Raw genomic sequence first — 18,541 nt, 5'->3', positions numbered from 1 at the left:
CAATGACAAGAAGTTCTTAAGAAGGTTCGCATCCAAGTTCTTTCTGAGCAATGGGACCTTATACAAACGCAATCATGATTCAACCCTGCTTCGTTGTGTGAACAAGAAGGAAGCTGAAGAGATCATGGAGGACATGCATGATGGCACTTTTGGAACCCATTCTAGTGGACATACTATGGATAAAAAGATTCTGAGAGCAGGTTACTACTGGTCCACTATGGAAACTGACTGTCACCAACACTCAAGAACTTGCCACAAGTGTCAGATATATGCCGACAAAATACACGTACCTCCGGTTCCCCTAAATGTTCTGACTGCCCCTTGGCCTTTTGCAATGTGGGGCATTGATATGATCGGAGAAATTAAACCTACCGCTTCCAATGGACACCGTTTCATCCTAGTAGCCGTTGACTACTTTACCAAATGGGTAGAGGCTGCTTCCTTTGCTTTCGTAACCAAGAATGTGGTGGCTCGATTCATTAAGCACAATCTCATCTGTCGGTATGGCATCCCCGAAAGGATTATCACTGATAATGGTACCAATCTGAACAACAAGATGATTACTGAGCTCTGCACACAGTTCAACATCAAACACCACAATTCTTCTCCTTATAGACCAAAGATGAATGGCGTTGTGGAAGCCGCCAACAAGAACATAAAGAAAATTGTACAGAAAATGGCTGTGACTTATAAGGATTGGCACGAGATGTTACCGTTTGCTCTTCACGGTTACCGTACTTCTGCACGCACATCGACTGGGGCAACCCCGTTCTCATTAGTCTATGGCATGGAGGCTGTGCTACCGATCGAAGTTCAGATTCCGCCCTTAAGGATCATGAAAGAGGCAGAGCTAGACGAAGATGAATGGATTCAAACCCGACTGGATCAGATAAATCTGATTGACGAAAAGAGGCTTGCGGCTGTTTGTCATGGACAATTGTATCAGAAGTGTATGATCAAGGCATTTAACAAAAGAGTCAAACAACAAGTTTATCAAGCTGGTGACTTAGTCATAAAGAGGATTATTCTACCACAAGGTGATCCTAGGGGCAAGTGGACTCCCACCTATGAGGGACCATTTGTAATCAAGAAGATTTTCTCCGGAGGAGCCATGATACTCACTACTATGGACGGAGAAGACTTTCCACAGCCTGTGAACGCAGACATAGTCAAAAAATACTACGCATAAATACGACCCGCTAGGTCGACGTACCTAGGCAAAAGTAAGGGCATCCCGGCAAACCAAAAGGGTTTGGGCAAAAATTAGGGATATATAAAAAAAATGTACACCCGTCAAGCTGAAAACCTGAAAGGGCGACTTGGGCAAAAAAGGGTATCCTGCTAGACTGAAAACCTGAAAGGGCGGTCTAGGCAAAAGTTAAGGATTAAGCGTACGACCATGTCTCGTTCACATCATTCATCAATCAGATATATCTACAACACCAAGTTCAAAAGGCGTGGATCGATTCAATCATCTTTCTCCAACAAGCAAGGGATGAGACGCTCGAAGACATAATAGCAATAGCAGAATTGAAACTCAATAGGATTGTTTACACATAGCTACTTTTCTTTTGTTTTATTCTGTACCTTTTTCAAAAAAAAAACACACAATATGTTTTATTTTGCCTATTCATGGCCTTCTTAATACAAGTTACTTTCTCTCTTTCGAGTTTCCCTTTTTTTTCTCTTTTTCGAACACGCAAACGTCCAATGATAATGCTGAATGAACATATGCATATGAACATGATTATCATTTATCTTTTCTTTTCGTAAAAATATCTATTAGTTCATTAGGTAGGAAAGGCAAAGAGACAATGTCTAAGGTAATCCAAAAGTCCTCCTTCAAAGTCAATAATCTGAAGGAATCCCCACAGAGCGTTCATTAAGAAGATATCTTCAAAAGATATGGTTCCCCAACAGAATTTATCAAATATCTCTTATCCCCAATCAGGGTACATCAAGTTACTAATCATCCCCAAAACACAAATCATAAGTCCCCAGCTGAGCATCTTCAATATAAGATCAAACATCAAAATTATAGTGACATGGAGACCCGCCTTCTCAATCAAGACGTGTCAAATAGCATAAATCACAGACATACGTCATAAATCATTAACATATTCATACAATTGCATACATGTCCATACATAATACATAATGCATCACGACAGATGCATACGTAACATGCAAGGTTCTCATTTATTTTGAGAATTCCGGCACATAAACACATTCCATGCATCATGACATAACATAAAAAAAAAACTAACTTTGATTTTTCAGGATATTGCTACAGTCAAGTAAACAACTTCTGCCTTCAGATCTGAGTCGATACCTTTGACGGTTCCTTAACGATCTCTTTTAGATCTAAGTCGATACCTTTGACGGTTCCTTAATGATCTATCGTTGGATCTAAGTCGACACCTGTGACGGTTCCTTAACGATCTCTTTCAGATCTAAGTCGATACCTTTGACGGTTCCTTAATGATCTATCGTTGGATCTAAGATGACACCTGTGACGGTTCCTTAACGATCTCTTTCAGACTTAAGTCATACCTTTGACGGTTCCTTAATGATCTACTTTGGATTCAAGTCGATACCTTGGACGGTTCCTTAATGATCTCTTTCAGATTTAAGTCGATACCTTGGACGGTTCCTTAATGACCTCTTTCATATTTAAGTCGATACCTTGGACGGTTCCTTAATGATCTACCTTCGGATCTAAGTCGATGCCTTTGACGGTTCCTTAATGATCTACTTTGGATTTAAGTCGATACCTTATACGGTTCCTTAAAACAATCTACCTTAATTTAAGTCGATACCTTAGACGGTTCCTTAAATAATCAACTTGCCGAAATCTAAAAGCGGTAACCTCGGACGGTTCCGTAACGATCAACATTCAAACAACTACTTCTCAAACACTCCAAACATAATCTAATGCATGATTTACTGGATGGCATCTTCAAGCCCATCTCCTACAAAGGTCCCTGCTTCAGCTAGGGCAAATTTCTTGGTATTCTAGTGTTCAATCATCTTCCACCTTCAGATACCGACTAGCATACAAACCACTCTACATCTTCAGGTTTAAGACAATTGAACAGGGGCAGCTGTCATACCCCAAAATTTTCCCTTACATTTTTCCTATTCCAACTCAGATCAATACACAAAGCTCCAAGACACGCTCTCCTATACAAGGCTCTAAAACTAGGGTTTGGCTCACTCAAAGGAAAATAAGTGAATCAATGGCTCCCAGACATCTCATATGGCTCAATACATCTCACATTACCTCTATGACAAGTATCAAGGCCTATCTCAATGTTTTGATCATTCAATTGTTCAGAAAGTCAACAGTCGACTAAGTTAACCTAAAAGTCAACTGCGGTCAAAATGAAGTCAAAGCTCCTGATTTTTTGTCAAGATCCTCATATTGAAGTATCATTCACCATTTGATCAAGAATTGATCATGGTTCATCAAGGAAAGATCAAAAATCAACAAATCAAAAAGTTTCTAAATTAGGGTTTTGTATAGGAAAAGTCAACTGAACTTAGACCAGCCATAACTCTCACATGGAACATCCAAAATTTTCCATCCAAAGCTCATTTTGAAGGAAATTTGATTCTCTACAAAATTGTGTCTCACATGCCAAGTCTAAAAATGCTTCATTTGAGAGATATGGACCAAAACATTATAGGTCCTTTTCAAAAGTCAACAAAAAGACACTTTTTTCAAAAGGTCATAAAATGAGCATGGAAAATAATTTTGATATGAGACCAAAGACACTGGTTAGAGGACTCTCTAAGGTTTCTAAAAAGTCCTAGAACACTTCCATACCTCAAAAATTAAGAGAGATAGGCCTTCTTAAAGTTGAGCTATTTTGGAGGGAAAAATGTGAAAGAATTTGAATATTTTTGCAAATGGGCCCAATATATTATGATCCAATCTTGATATGCCAGTCATCTAGAAGCTCTAATCAAAAGGCCACGAATTTTTGATTAAAATTTGATTTTTATTTGAATTTTATTTCATTAAAAATAACATATTTAATCAATATTTGGAAGGAAATTGAAAAGATTTGATTTTCTTTTAAATTTAATCATATTCAATCACCAATTAAACTCAATATTTGATTCAATTTCGTGCAAAGCCAATTGGTGAAGAAAAGATTGAGTTTGGGCAAATTTAGAAACATATTTTCCAAAATTTCAATCAAATTTTCCAAAAAATTGAAAACAAAGATTCAAAGAGATTCTGGCCAAGATTGTTAACCTAAAATCATCTCCTATATATTCTGGACAGAACCATATGCTAGGGTTCACGTTTTTGCAGCTCTAAGAGAATCAAACCCGAATTCCAAAAGTCAAAGAAAATCAAAACTACAATTCTGAATTGGAGGCCGATTTAGAAGTTTTTGTGCATCCTAACACAGTCCCTGGTGTTCATTGAAGCTTTTCCAACTATTGCACGCAAGAGACACGTCCATAATCATCCCAAAACGCTCACGGTTCGCGTCTTCATAAATCTCTTCGATTACAATAAATCATGCATCATGACTGTGTTTTAATTGCTTATTTATGTTTCATATGATGTTATGTCTGTTTCTGGAAACTGAATTGCGTTTATATGGCCTTATGAACAAGATACCATTATTAGGGTTAAAGTTTTGATTTGGGGTTTCCTGTTATGAGTAAAATTAGAGGAAATAAACAGGCCCATCGTATCCGAGAGGGTTGAACGATCGTAAATGAGTGGTCGCGAAAAATTTTCCTTTGCGTTTTGGTTGTTTTGCGTCTTCGCAGGTGTAAAAAGCTAGGACTTTTTATAGCGCTTCATGAAAAGCGGTGTAAAAACAGCGTCTGCAAAAGCTCAAGGTAGGGGATGATGCGTTGTCGCTCCCCCATTGGCTCCATTTGCGCGCGCGTCAGATTTTAAAATCTGGAGATCCAGCGTGCCTTCGACCCTGTGCGTACAGTACACCCTCTCCCTTGCAACCGTTGGATCGACTCAGGAAACCATCCAACGCTTCTAAATGTGCAGGCGCATGATGCACTGCAATAGCCTTGCCACACTGAATCAAGAGATAAGAATTCTTTAATTTTTTTTATTTTTAATTACATGTCCCTATTTAATTTATATATTAATATATTGATGTCAATTTTCATATTTTCTTTTTTTTAATAAATAGATTATTTGTTTTTTATTATAAAAACCAATAAATGTTATTTCTAATTAATAAATTATTTATATTTTTCTTTATTTAATTAATATTACTATTATATCTTATTTATTTATTATTTATTTTATTTTCTTATTTATTTAATTATTTATATATAATATTTAAAACGTATATATTTATTTTAATCATATTACTTATACATTCAAAAATTCATATTTATTCTATTATAACTTTAAAAAATTCATAAAAAATATTTTTTTGCATTCGATTTTATTTTCTTATCCTGATTTAATTAATTAGGTCACGAGACCAATAATTAGTTAAATCATTTATATTTTCTTATTTAAATCATACCTTAATCAGGATTTACGACGAACATTCCAATACACTGAAATATTTTCTTTTCGTGCCTTGCCTTTTCAAGGTTACTTTCTCAGACACCTTCCGACTACGTGCCACGCCCGTCACAAAGCAAAGTATTCTATTTATTTTAATTTAAAGTCTATTTTGGTTTTGTCTTGCCTTCATTCTTCTGCCTTTGCCATTTTTTAGGGTTACCTCCAAGGCTTCCCTCCGATTGCCAACCATATCAGATCAAATGCAAATCTAAGTGCCTTTTTATCTATTCGTTTTTTTTTAATTTAATTTCTTTATCTTCCTATTTTAGAGTTAATTCCGTTCGCCTCCGAACCGATAATGCACTCACCCCTCTGTTTATTCTTTCTTTTCCAATTCTCAGGGTTTGTCGACTGCCAAAGCTACGAGTATTGGTAACCCTAAACCCTATCCTCAATTATTACTTTTGTTAAACCTTTTGCTTTTTAATTATATCCCGCTGGTTTCAATTCCCCTCTCCTCCGCTGGTTACAATTCCCCTTCCCCATTATTATTGTTTATGTCATTGTGTGGTTAGTAATCTTAGGGAGTGCAAGCCTTTAAATTAATTTAGATAATTAATTACAAGATAAAATTTCTGAATTAATCACGTAATTGTTGCACTCACGCACACTTTTGGGGTAACCTCTATGTTGCCTTGTTGCCTGTTGCCTTGTTGCCTGTTGCCTTGTGTTTTTTGCAGAATAGCCATGTCCCTCGAATACGAGGATACCTCAGCCATGCTGCCTCGATAAATAAAGGTCATACGACCCTAATGATGCTGCCTTCGATACACTGATATGACCTCGACCCTCGGAAGTTGCCTACGAAAGGCTGAGGTATCCTCTGGCTGCCTACGAAAGGCTATTCTGATCCTTCCCTTTAGACTACCTGCCTCTCTATGGCATGGGACAGTCTTAAGGTGAACGATAATTCGACGACCCTTCAACCTCCAAATGAAAGGCTTCCTGCCCTCTTATGGCAAAGATAGACCCTTTCACCCTGAAAGGCTAAAAGAAACATATCATCTAAGTTTAAGGTAATTGCCCCCTAATTGCTTTGCCTTGCTCTAAAATTTTTCTATATTCTTTCTCAAAATTCTTCAAAGGGCTACGCTCATTTACGAGCTAAAGTCCCTACTCTTTTCTTCTACATTTCTAAAAACAAAACGAGCAAAGCAATTAAGAGCCCATGGAAAACCATGGATGCAAAGGGTGCTTTTTAAACCTTCCCTTTGCATAAATTACCCCCCGAACCCTATTTTATTTAAAAGATTTTTCCTGTTTCTTTTAGCCTTTCTAACTTGTTTGGATAAAATAAAAGTCGGTGGCGACTCTTGCTTAACCGCGACATTTCGATATAAAGTCAGTTCACCGTATTACACCAGTCTTTCCTAGAAGCATTAACAGTCTTTTCCAATATCTGCTTGATCTGCCTATTAGAAATTCCACCTGTCCACTCGTCTGAGGGTGATAAGGTGTTGCAATTTTGTGCTTCACATTGTACTTTTTTAACAAATTCTCCATAAGCTTATTCAAAAAGTGAGTTCCTTCATCACTAATCAAAGCTCTTGGTACCCCAAACCTGGAAAAGATATTGTGTCTGAGAAAACTCACAACTACTTTAGCATCATTTGTGGCTAATGCTACAGCTTCTACCCACTTGGACACATAATCGACCGCCACCAAGATGTAATTCTTTCCAAATGATGGTGGAAACGGTCCCATAAAATCAATACCCCACACATCAAACAGTTCTACCTCCAACATGGAATTTTGTGGCATCTGGTTTCTCCGTGTGATGTTACCTGTTCTTTGGCATCTGTCACATTCTCGGACTAAGTAGTGGGCATCCTTGAATAGAGAAGGCCAATAGAACCCGGATTGGAGGACTTTTGCTGCTGTTTTATCTCCACTAAAGTGTCCTCCATACTCGGAATCGTGACAAGCCTTTAGTATATATCTCTGCTCTTCTTTGGTAACATATCTTCTGATTAGGCCATCCACTCCTCTTTTGTATAGGAATGGGTCATCCCACAAATAAAACCTACAATCATAAAGAAACTTTTTCTTTTGGTTAGCACTAAAATCATCAGGTATAACTCCACCTACCAAGTAGTTTGCATAGTCAGCAAACCATGGGGTTCCAGTAACAGCTAGGATTCTTTCATCAGCGAATGTGTCTTGGATCGAATATTCCTCTTCAGTTTCCTTAATTGGGGACATGCGAGATAAGTGATCTACAACTGTATTCTCACACCCCTTTTTATCCTTGATTTCAAGATCAAATTCCTGAAGGAGAAGTATCCATCTCAAAAGCCTAGGCTTGGATTCCTGCTTAGCAAACAAATACTTTAAAGCAGCATGATCAGTATAAACAATAACTTTAGACCCAAGCAGATAAGACCTGAATTTGTCAAAAGCATAAACCACGGCCAACAACTCCTTTTTGGTAGTTGCATAATTCATTTGGGCCGGATTAAGGACATGACTAGCATAATATATCACATGAAATAATTTGTCCTTTCTTTGTCCCAAAACATCCCCCACAGCAATATCACTTGCATCACACATTATTTCAAAAGGTAAAGACCAATCGGGGGCTATTACAACAGGTGCAGTACTTAACTTACTCTTTAGAGTCTCAAAAGCTGCCAAACAATTATTATCAAAATTAAATGGCTTGTCTTTGACAAGCAAATCAGTTAATGGTTTGGCCACTTTTGAGAAGTCTCTAATAAACCTGCGATAGAAGCCTGCATGCCCTAAAAAACTCTTTATCCCCTTTTCATTCACAGGTGGTGGAAGATAAGCTATCACCTCCACTTTGGCTTTGTCCACCTCAATTCCTTTGTGGGAAATCTTGTGGCCTAGCACGATACCTTCCTGCACCATAAAATGACATTTCTCCCAATTGAGAATAAGGTTAGTTTCTTGACATCTTTTCAAAACAAGAGACAAGTTAGCTAAACAGATATCAAAAGAAGAACCAAAAACAGAAAAATCATCCATAAACACCTCCATATGCTTTTCAAGCATGTCAGCGAATATAGATGTCATACATCTCTGAAAAGTGGCTGGGGCATTGCATAACCCAAATGGCATCCGTCTGTAAGCAAAAATACCATAAGGGTGTGGTGTCGTTTTCTTTTACCTCCCCGTTTCACTTGGGAGGACGGCACGCTAAACCCTTCACGCGAAATTTGGAAGGAGAATGCGCCCGTGGTGGGATGAATTTTATTTCAGTTCTTCCTACGATATCACACGAACTTTCTTATTTGTCCTACGAGTAGGAAAGGGGAAAAAAGATCTCAACTAAACCCTAGGAGTTTGCTAAGTGTGGGGATTTCACCTAGACTAGAAATTCTGGAGTCCGGGAGGTCGGTTATACATAGGGAAGTGTTTAAACACCCTACATATCTGTAGTACTCTACAGGAACCTTCTCTGTGTCATTTGTAATTGTGTTTATTGCTAATGATTGGGAAAGTTTCTCCTTTGTATTAGGAGAAGGAATTGAATTGATTAAAAAAAGACAGACAGACAAACAAACTGACTATTTTTGGTATTTTATTAGCTCGCTGAGATTCCTTGTGAACCTCATGCCTACATATCCCTAGTGGAAGTCAGAGCTTAATGTAGTTCGGGGAACTAACTAGGGAAATTAATGTTTTTTGGTGCCTTGCTTGAAGCTCAAGGTTGAAGCTTGGAATTAAATCTCTGTTTACAGTAAAGAGACATGAGATCATCTCTACAGAGAGGTATTTGTACTATTCTACCACAAACATTTTAAAGGAGTGACAGAATAACTGAATTCATTTCATTCAAGAGGGGGACCTTACTTGTGTATGTGCAAGTATACCAGTCAAATGCCTCTTAAATGAAAGAAAGATGCTCATCCAAATTAGGGAAAGTTACTACATGTCTGGGTTTTACTGCCAGCTCATGCCTTTCAAAATCCTAAATGGGATACTTGATTAAAATTGAAATTGAAATGTTTGTTTGAATGTGGTAGAGTAGTAAAAATATCTCTCTATAGAGATAAGCTATGTCTATCAACTGTATAAAAGATTTGACTTTAGCTGGCTTGTATGAGGCCCAAGCTTGAGGCTTTTTGATTGATTAATTAATTATTGACTCTGGGAGATGACTCCACTGGGGATTAGTTACATGATATTTTTGTATTCTGTACAAAGCCCAGAATTGAGGCTGACTCTACTTAGGGAGACTCTATTTATGTGCCTTGTACAAAGCCCAAGGTTGTGGCTGACTGCTGAGGATAATTAAATGAATGACTCTATTTTATGTGCCTTGTACAAAGCCCAAGGTTGTGGCTGACTCTAGCTAGGGAAAACATTATTTTCTGCCTTGTACAAAGCCCAAGGTTGTGGCAGACTCTTAAATAAACTGAGTATGGATGACTCTATGGGGAACAGATCCTAGATGTTAGGAATCTTTGACACATGAAAATATGGTTTATCTGCCTTGTACAAAGCCCAAGGTTGTGGCTACTGAATGATGAAGAACTCACTGGGGAGACTCTATTATCTGCCTTGTACAATGCCCAAGGTTGAGGCTGACTCTTGACAGGGGAGTTTTATTGTTTGGGTGCCTTGTATGAAGCCCAAGGTTGAGGCTAACTGTTTTTGTTGGTTTTGACTCTACTGAGGAGGTTTTATTTATTAAAAGACTGTTTTTCTTTGGAAGCTAACCCTTTCCAGGGATTTTGACTCAGCTGGTGAATTTGTCTGTTAAAAGACTGACTTTATCATGTTTTTGGAGGCTGACCCTTTCCAGGGGTTTTGACTCTTTTGGGGAAATTATCTCCTAAGAGAAATGAATCTTTATTTTTTGACATTTAATGATTGACTTTGGAGGCTAACCCTTTCCAGGGATTTTTATTGAAATGATGGATTGATTTTAAATTGACTTTGGAGGCTAACCCTTTCCAGGGGTTTTATATTAAAAATGAAAGAATGTGTGGAAGCTAACCCTTTCCAGGGATTTTATTGAAATGAATGGCAGAAAGATTATCTAATGGAGACTTCTTGTTTAAAGCCCAAGATGAAGGCTGACACATGCTGAGGATGATCAAACATGGATCCTAGACTCTGCTAAGGAAGATTGATGAAGATAAGGGTGACAGAGACTGTCCATGTCTCTCATTCCAAAAGGTGTACTCAATGCAAAATTGAGACAAACTTAGCTTATTTAAGGTCTGGTTTAAATTGGAAGAAACTCACCAGGGTAGGCTAAAAGGTGACTAAAGACCTGTTCCTATGTTTATAAGAAACCTGATGGGTCCTTGTATACAAGCTCAAGAGGAAGCTGGAAATGCTTTTAAGAAGCCTGTGGGTCCTTGTACAAAGCCCAAGAGGAGGCTAATCGAGGGTCCTTGTTATAGCACAAGAGAAAGCTATGTAGTTTTGAACTTATTTTGGCTCTAAGCAAATGGGTAAGAGGTTTCACCGGGAATAATTCCTCTTTGGGTGGATGTGTCCTATTATTTGGATTCTAAGGTTTTTACCAAGATGTTTCACCGGGAATAATTCATCTTGGGGGTTTGAACTACAGATCTCTAATTAGGAAAGAGCCTTCACCGGGAAGACATTCTCAATCCTAGGCCATATTCCTATAATATATATATAGTTTAACTGTCCTAGGGTTTATACTCAAACGTAGTTCTAAACTAATATATGCACAGTTTATATTTGACAGTAATTTAAATAAAGACTGTAAATTGAAAGCTTGTAAAGCCTAACCTGGATGGAGTGGAGGCCATTGAAGAAGTATGTACAGAGCCTCAACAGTAATTGGTGGATAACAGTTGAATATTTATGATAAACAGTTAATGGTTTTTGAAAACAGAAGAAGTGAAGATGGACAAAGGTCACATAGGTATCTGAAGAGTTTCACCGGGAATAATGCCCTTCAAATACCAGAAGAATGTTTTGAAAACAGAAAGAAGATTTTGAAAATACAGTTTTGAAAACAAGCTAAGAAGAGAAGGTTTTTGGGACTTACACTCTATTAGAGGCCCAGTACTTTACAGTACTGGTGCAAAAGCAATTTGAAAATGATTTGGAATGATACAAGGTTTTGTTGTTTGAAAACCTTAATCATCCGTTTAATTAGAGATTGAAAACAGTTTTGAATATTGACAAAAGTCAACTTAATCAAAGTAAAAATAAAGATTTTTACTTAATTAAGACCTAAACAATTAGGGTTTTATCATAAACTTTATTTACAAAATGATTAGGTTAAAACAAAGTGAATATATGTATTTAAAGTATTTAAGAAAACACTTAAAACATACTATTTTAAACCTAATAAAAAATATATGAAATAAATAATATTTTTATGATTTTTTTATTTATTCACAAAATAGGTATATTAAATGATAAGTGTGTGAAAAATGAAGTGAAAATAAATTAATTTGATAGGTTAAATAAATATGTGAAGTTTGTGAGAAAATGAAAGAAATTGTGTGTTAAAAAAATAGTTTTGGCCCTTGGAGGGTTTGAACCCACGCCCTCTAGGTCACACACTCAAAACAAACACCACGGAGCCAACGCGCGTGTGGTGATAGTAACTTGCATTCATTTGGTTATGTTTCAAAACAACTAGTAAATCATTGAAAAATAAAAGAATCAAAAAGTCTGGGGCGAGGGGGATTCGAACCCCAGACTTGAGGCATGATGAGACTAAGGGCGTATGGGAGGCCACTAGGGCAAGTTTGTTCAGTCGTTTAAGGAACGCATACCATTCAAAATAAAATAAACTTTGGCCCCAGATTCAAATTTTGCGCGCCATGGCCATAGTCATCTTCTTCCTCGAGCTCAAAGATTTTCAAAATCCTAACTCTCTGGTTTCTCAACTAAATGACATGATGTAAACATCAATCTTGTTCTAAATTTCCTCACGAATCCAGATATGTAACTAACATTTATTTATATGAACTATAGCTACCTAATTTCTCAGAAAACTCTAAGAACATATAAACCCTAAATTTGAAATTAAATGACAAACAAGATGAATAAATGCAAGATGATAGAGGGTTTTCAATCCTCTGATGATGCTAAACAAGATAGAATCGAGCTTTAACTCAGTGAGTGCTTAAATTAAAGAGGTGAAGTTCAGAAACTTACCTCTGAAAATGGAGGTCGTGAGGATGATTGAGAGCACCTGGGTTTGAATGAATGATCTCAATAGCTTCCTTGAGACTCAATGATGCTAACTGAATGCTTATTGGAGCTTGAATCCTCCTGAATTGCTCTATGGACCTCCCTCGATTTCAGCTTCAAGTGAACATGGAGGTTGTTGAATTTGGAGTTACAGATGAGCTGCAGCCATCTGGTTAGCTTCACTATGACCTGAGGAGTGTGCCTGGATGATTGGCTTGACTTGAAACCTCCTGAATCACTCTATGGACCTCCAACTGCAAATGCTCCAAAGTGAGAGCAACAATGGTGTTCCTCTACTTACATAAGTGATCCAGGTGCTTGGATCACCTCAAATGACCTCCCTTGAGATGTTAGAATGCTCACTTTCCAAAGATAAGCTCTGGTTTGAAGAAATCGATTCTTCTTGCCAAAGAACTTTGAAAAACAATGAACATGAGAAGAGAAAGAGAAAGCAAGGAATATGGTTGCTTTGGTGTGTTTTTTGAATGAGAATGAGGCCTCTATTTATAGGCAAATGTCTCAGTACTGATTGGGAGAGTGAGCTTGCTTAGTGAAGCAAGTTTGGTTTCTTAGCCATGAAGAAATTTCAAAGAATATCCAAGTGTGATCATTGCATTTTCGAGCCACCTCCCCTATCCATTGATTCTATCTGATCTTAGGGGACAATTCAGATGCAAAGTGAGCTCTAATTGGTTGGTGAGAAGATTCCTTGGGTGATTCATCAATTTGCCATAAATTCTCAAAAGTAATCATTACATAATCACATGTTCTTGTTTTAGGAATCTTCTTCAATTATCATGGCATGGTGAAAATGAATGCATGGTATTGTTTCAGACATGTTATGGGTCGTGTAGCATCCATTAGTGAAGCAAAAATGCACAAAATTGCAAAGTTCCAATTTGCTCATGACCTATAATTTTACTTCATGAGGCCAACTTTGGACAAGCATAACTCTTAGCTCAAATTGAATTTGGAGAAGGTTGAACACAATTTGGAAAGCCCTAAACATCTACTTTAAATCATTAGTTTATGTCTTCTTCAGAATCATTTGGGAAATTTGTGAAAAATGAGCCCAAAGTTGGATGAAAACTAGGTTAAAACACTTAGAAAATTTTCTAAGTGTTTATGACCTAAAACTTCAAAATCTCCAAAACCCTTAAATGGTTGATCTTTTGAAAAAAGTTCCTTTGTAAGATGTTGTTTTATTTTGCAAGATCTACAACTTTCATGTTGGAAGTTTTTTGAGTTGTGTAGGTGAAATTTTGAGTTCTCACCATGCCCTCAAAAACCCTAATTCCCGACTTTTTGCTCCTTGATGAATTTCTTTGAATTTCTTTGGTCAAATGACTTTGACATCCATATATTGATGATATTGATCTTTGAAAGTCATTTTTTGACCAAAAACCTTAAAAGTCAATGATGATCCCACACAGTTGACTTTTCCTGACAAAGTGAATTTTTGGGCTTTTGTGAAGAAACAAGATCTTCTCCTCAAATGAATGATGTAAATGGATTATATTGAGGTAGTAGAGATTCTTGAATCATGTATTGAGTTTTGGATCCATGCCCTGATTAAAAGTCAACCATCCTGGTGAATTAGGTCAAAAACCCTAATTGTCGACCATATGAAAATAATGACTGTAGACTTTGAATTGGGGTGTAATGTCCAGTGGATCTTGTCATATGAGTTATTTGTAGATGATTGATGTCTTTGAATGATCCCCTGGGGCTTTTTAGGGTTTCCCAAAGGTGATCCCTGATTTTAGTCCTTGATAGGCTCCAAACCCTAGTCTGTTGATCTGAGTAATCCTGTACTTAGATAACTGGGTGTCTTAATCAATCATAGGTGTAATAATGAGGATTTTAAGTCTTATGCTGGTATTAGAGACTAATCCTTCTATTGATTGATCCTTTGCCTGAATTTTCTTGTCTTTGAACACCCTCGATTGAATGCCAGACTGTCCTAGGTACTTACTTTGACTTGATGAAAATCCTGAAGATATGTCATCTCAGGGGGGTCAAAAATTAGGGTATGACAGATGCCCCTATTTAAGTTTCTTTTAACTGGAGGGAGAGAGATTGATATCTCGATCTCTTCTGCGTAAAAGAGACTTAAATATCAAAGAATGCCCGAATTTTGGGCGCTCCTGAGATGATAAAATCTTTGCATGATTTGATCCCGTTGTCGCACTTGGCGGGGGATGAGGAGACAAACTCCTGCAGAAATACTTGATGTGGATTCTGGTGAATGGATGGCAATGTAGGATGCGCAATCCATATTCTTTAACTAAGTGTTGATACTTAGAAAAAGGTAAACAACCTCCTCCTTGTTTCGGATGTCCATATCTCGAAACTGGTCTCAGTTGCGTTTGGACAATATCTCAGATAAAGAGAAAATCTCCAAAGGTCTGTTTCCTCATCAAACTTCTTACCTAGCGCTTGGAGGTAAGATACCATTTGACGGTAAATAAAGAAACTTCAAGGGTTGTTTCCTCATCAAACTTCTTACCAGCACTTGGAGGTGAGATACCATTTGATGGTAAAATAAAGAAACTTCAAAGATTTGTTTCCTCATCAAACTTCTCATCAGCACTTGGAGATAAGATACCATTTGATGGTAAATAAAGAAACTTCAAAGGTTGTTTCCTCATCAAACTTCTTACCAGCACTTGGGGGTAAGATACCATTTGATGGTAAATAAAGAAACTTCAAGGTTTTGTTTCCTCATCAAACTTCTTACCAGCACTTGGAGGTAAGATACCATTTGACGGTAAATAAAGAAACTTCAAGGTTTTGTTTCCTCATCAAACTTCTTACCAGCACTTGGAGATAAGATACCATTTGATGGTAAATAAAGAAACTTCAAAGATTTGTTTCCTCATCAAACTTCTCATCAGCACTTGGAGATAAGATACCATTTGATGGTAAATAAAGAAACTTCAAAGATTTGTTTCCTCATCAAACTTCTCATCATCACTTGGAGATAAGATACCATTTGATGGTAAATAAAGAAACTTCAACGGTTTGTTTCCTCATCAAACTTCTTACCAGCACTTGGGGGTAAGATACCATTTGATGGTAAATAAAGAAACTTCAAAGGTTTGTTTCCTCATCAAACTTCTTACCAGCACTTGGGGGTAAGATACCATTTGATGGTAAATAAAGAAACTTCAACATCTTCCCTTTTGACTTGGCATCTTTGAAAGATTGTCATATGGGCCCGCGCTCTTTTGAGGGGCTAATGACTTTGTTTGAAGGCGGACGAACTGTTTTCGGGGTGAAAACTGCCATTCGTCGACTGGTGCCTGGGGAATCAACAAACTGTTTTCCTAAGGGGAAAACTACCATTTATTGACTCTGTGGGGAACTAAACATCCCTGAAACAGACAAACTGTTTGAAGAAACTGCCATTTGTCGATCTCTTGAGTATTTAACAGACAAACTGTCTTTCCTTGGGGAAAGACTACCATTTGTTGACTCCGCTGGGGATCATGAACTATCTTCTGGATGAAGATTACCATTCACTGATTCCGCTGGGGAATCATTTGTCGATCTGCTGGGAGATCCTGAATTATTTTCTTTGACGAAAAAGTGGCATCTCTCGACCTTGCTGGGGAAATACCAAACCTCTAGGGAATTCCAAAATGTGAAGCAGACTATCTTATCTGAAGAAGACTGTCGAGTGTCGCTCTGCAGGAGAATCTCGGCTGAGGAATTCCAAAAGTGAACAAACTATCTCCTTGAGGGAGACAACCATTTGTTGACTTGCTTGGGGAGATCCTTGTGTATGAACTGTTGTTTCAAAGGAAAAAGTTTCTCCGGAACTTGCAGGGGAAACTTGAGTTCATGCCTAAATGACTTAGGCACTCACAGGATCAAAGCCTGATTCGACTATGCAATTATGATGTAATGTATGCATGAATATTATGACAATGATAAAATGTAAAGTGAATGTGAATAGAATTGTCGCGGATGTAAAATCCTATGATGCGACTTGAATTCTTGTTGATCAGAAGATGTCCTCTTCTTGTAGTTCGAACTCTGTTGGGAATATCTGGTTATCAGTTGTCCGCTGTCCGAAGTGAGTAATATGAATTGAAGTAAAGATCCGTCATTGGGAGATGTTCGCAAAGCGACCTCATGGGGAAAACTTGGTTCCCGGAGTCTCAACCGTTCTCGGAGCAACTATTTGCATTCTTCCTATTGTTTGTAAACCTTAGAGAGAAATTTCACCTTTATTTTTGCAAGTAAATTCATTTTATTTTATGAAAACATTTGTTTCAAGAAAAATGACTGTTTAAACTTAAAATGCATTTCAAGAAACTGAAAAAGACTAGATTGCAAAGGAAAAGCACAAGGCTCAAATTATTATATATGGAATGGTAATCAGCCAAATGCTTGATTTCATGGAGTATTTACAAAGTTGGAAATTGGTAATTTTCGGGAAAAGGGCTACGATGAAACGTGACGACCGTTATCTTTCCCTTCCACTCCGAGTTGCGCTGTATTCGTGCTTCGTAGAAGATGACCTACTGCTGATGAATACTCCGCTATGGATTTTGAATGATCAAGTGTGTCCTGAACACAGTTACTTGCCATATATCCCTAACTTTTGCGTAAACTACCCCTTTCAGGTTTTAAGTCTACCGGGATTGATTAATATATATTTTTTTTATGTCTCTAACTTTTGCCTGAATCGCCCTTTCGGGTTTTCGATTCACCGAGACGCTCTTTTTTTGCCTAAGTCGCTCTTTGCGAGTTTTCAACTTAGCGAGCTGTTCTTTTAATTATTTAGGCGAAGTATTTCTTGACTGCGTCGACGTTCACAGGACGGGTGAATTCTTCTCCATCCATAGTCGTGAGTATTAAGGCTCCTCCTGAGAAAGCTCTCTTGACCACGTAGGGGCCGTCATAATTGGGAGTCCATTTCCCTCTCGAATCTGTGAGAAAAGATTGAATCTTTTTGAGTACAAGGTCGCCTTCTTTGATTGTGCGAGGTCGAACCTTTTTGTCGAAAGCTTTCTTCATTCTTTGTTGATATAGCTGTCCGTGGCATAAAGCTGTCATGCGCTTTTCTTCGATTAAGTTCAATTCATCGAATCTGCTTTGACACCACTCGGCTTCTGTTAATTTTGCCTCCATCAAAACTCTCATTGATGGAATCTCAACCTCTATAGGTAGGACTGCCTCCATGCCATATACAAGGGAGAAAGGAGTTGCTCCAGTCGAAGTACGTACTGATGTATGGTAACCATGAAGAGCATACGGGAGCATTTCATGCCAATCTTTGTAAGTAATGACCATCTTCTGAATGATTTTCTTGATGTTTTTGTTAGCTGCTTCTACAGCTCCATTCATCTTTGGTCTGTAAGGAGATGAGTTGTGATGTTCAATCTTGAATTCTTCACAAAGCTCCTTCATCATTTTGTTATTCAAATTTGACCCATTGTCAGTGATTATCTTGCTAGGAATGCCGTAGCGACAGATGATGTGATTCTTGATAAACCTGACGACAACTTGTCTTGTAACGTTTGCATATGAAGCTGCTTCAACCCATTTGGTAAAATAGTCTATAGCTACTAAGATGAAGCGATGTCCGTTGGACGCTTTTGGCTCGATCATTCCAATCATGTCGATTCCCCACATGGAGAAAGGCCAAGGGGAAGAGAGTATGTTGAGAAGAGATGGTGGCACATGAATTTTATCGGCGTAGATCTGGCATTTGTGACACCTCTTTGCGTACTGGTAGCAATCTGACTCCATTGTCAGCCAATAATATCCTGCTCTCAGTATTTTCCTTGTCATGGTATGTCC

Source organism: Vicia villosa, unplaced genomic scaffold (assembly GCF_029867415.1).
Source record: "Vicia villosa cultivar HV-30 ecotype Madison, WI unplaced genomic scaffold, Vvil1.0 ctg.004760F_1_1, whole genome shotgun sequence".
Taxonomy (NCBI): domain Eukaryota; kingdom Viridiplantae; phylum Streptophyta; class Magnoliopsida; order Fabales; family Fabaceae; genus Vicia; species Vicia villosa.
This window is presented reverse-complemented; position numbering follows the sequence as displayed.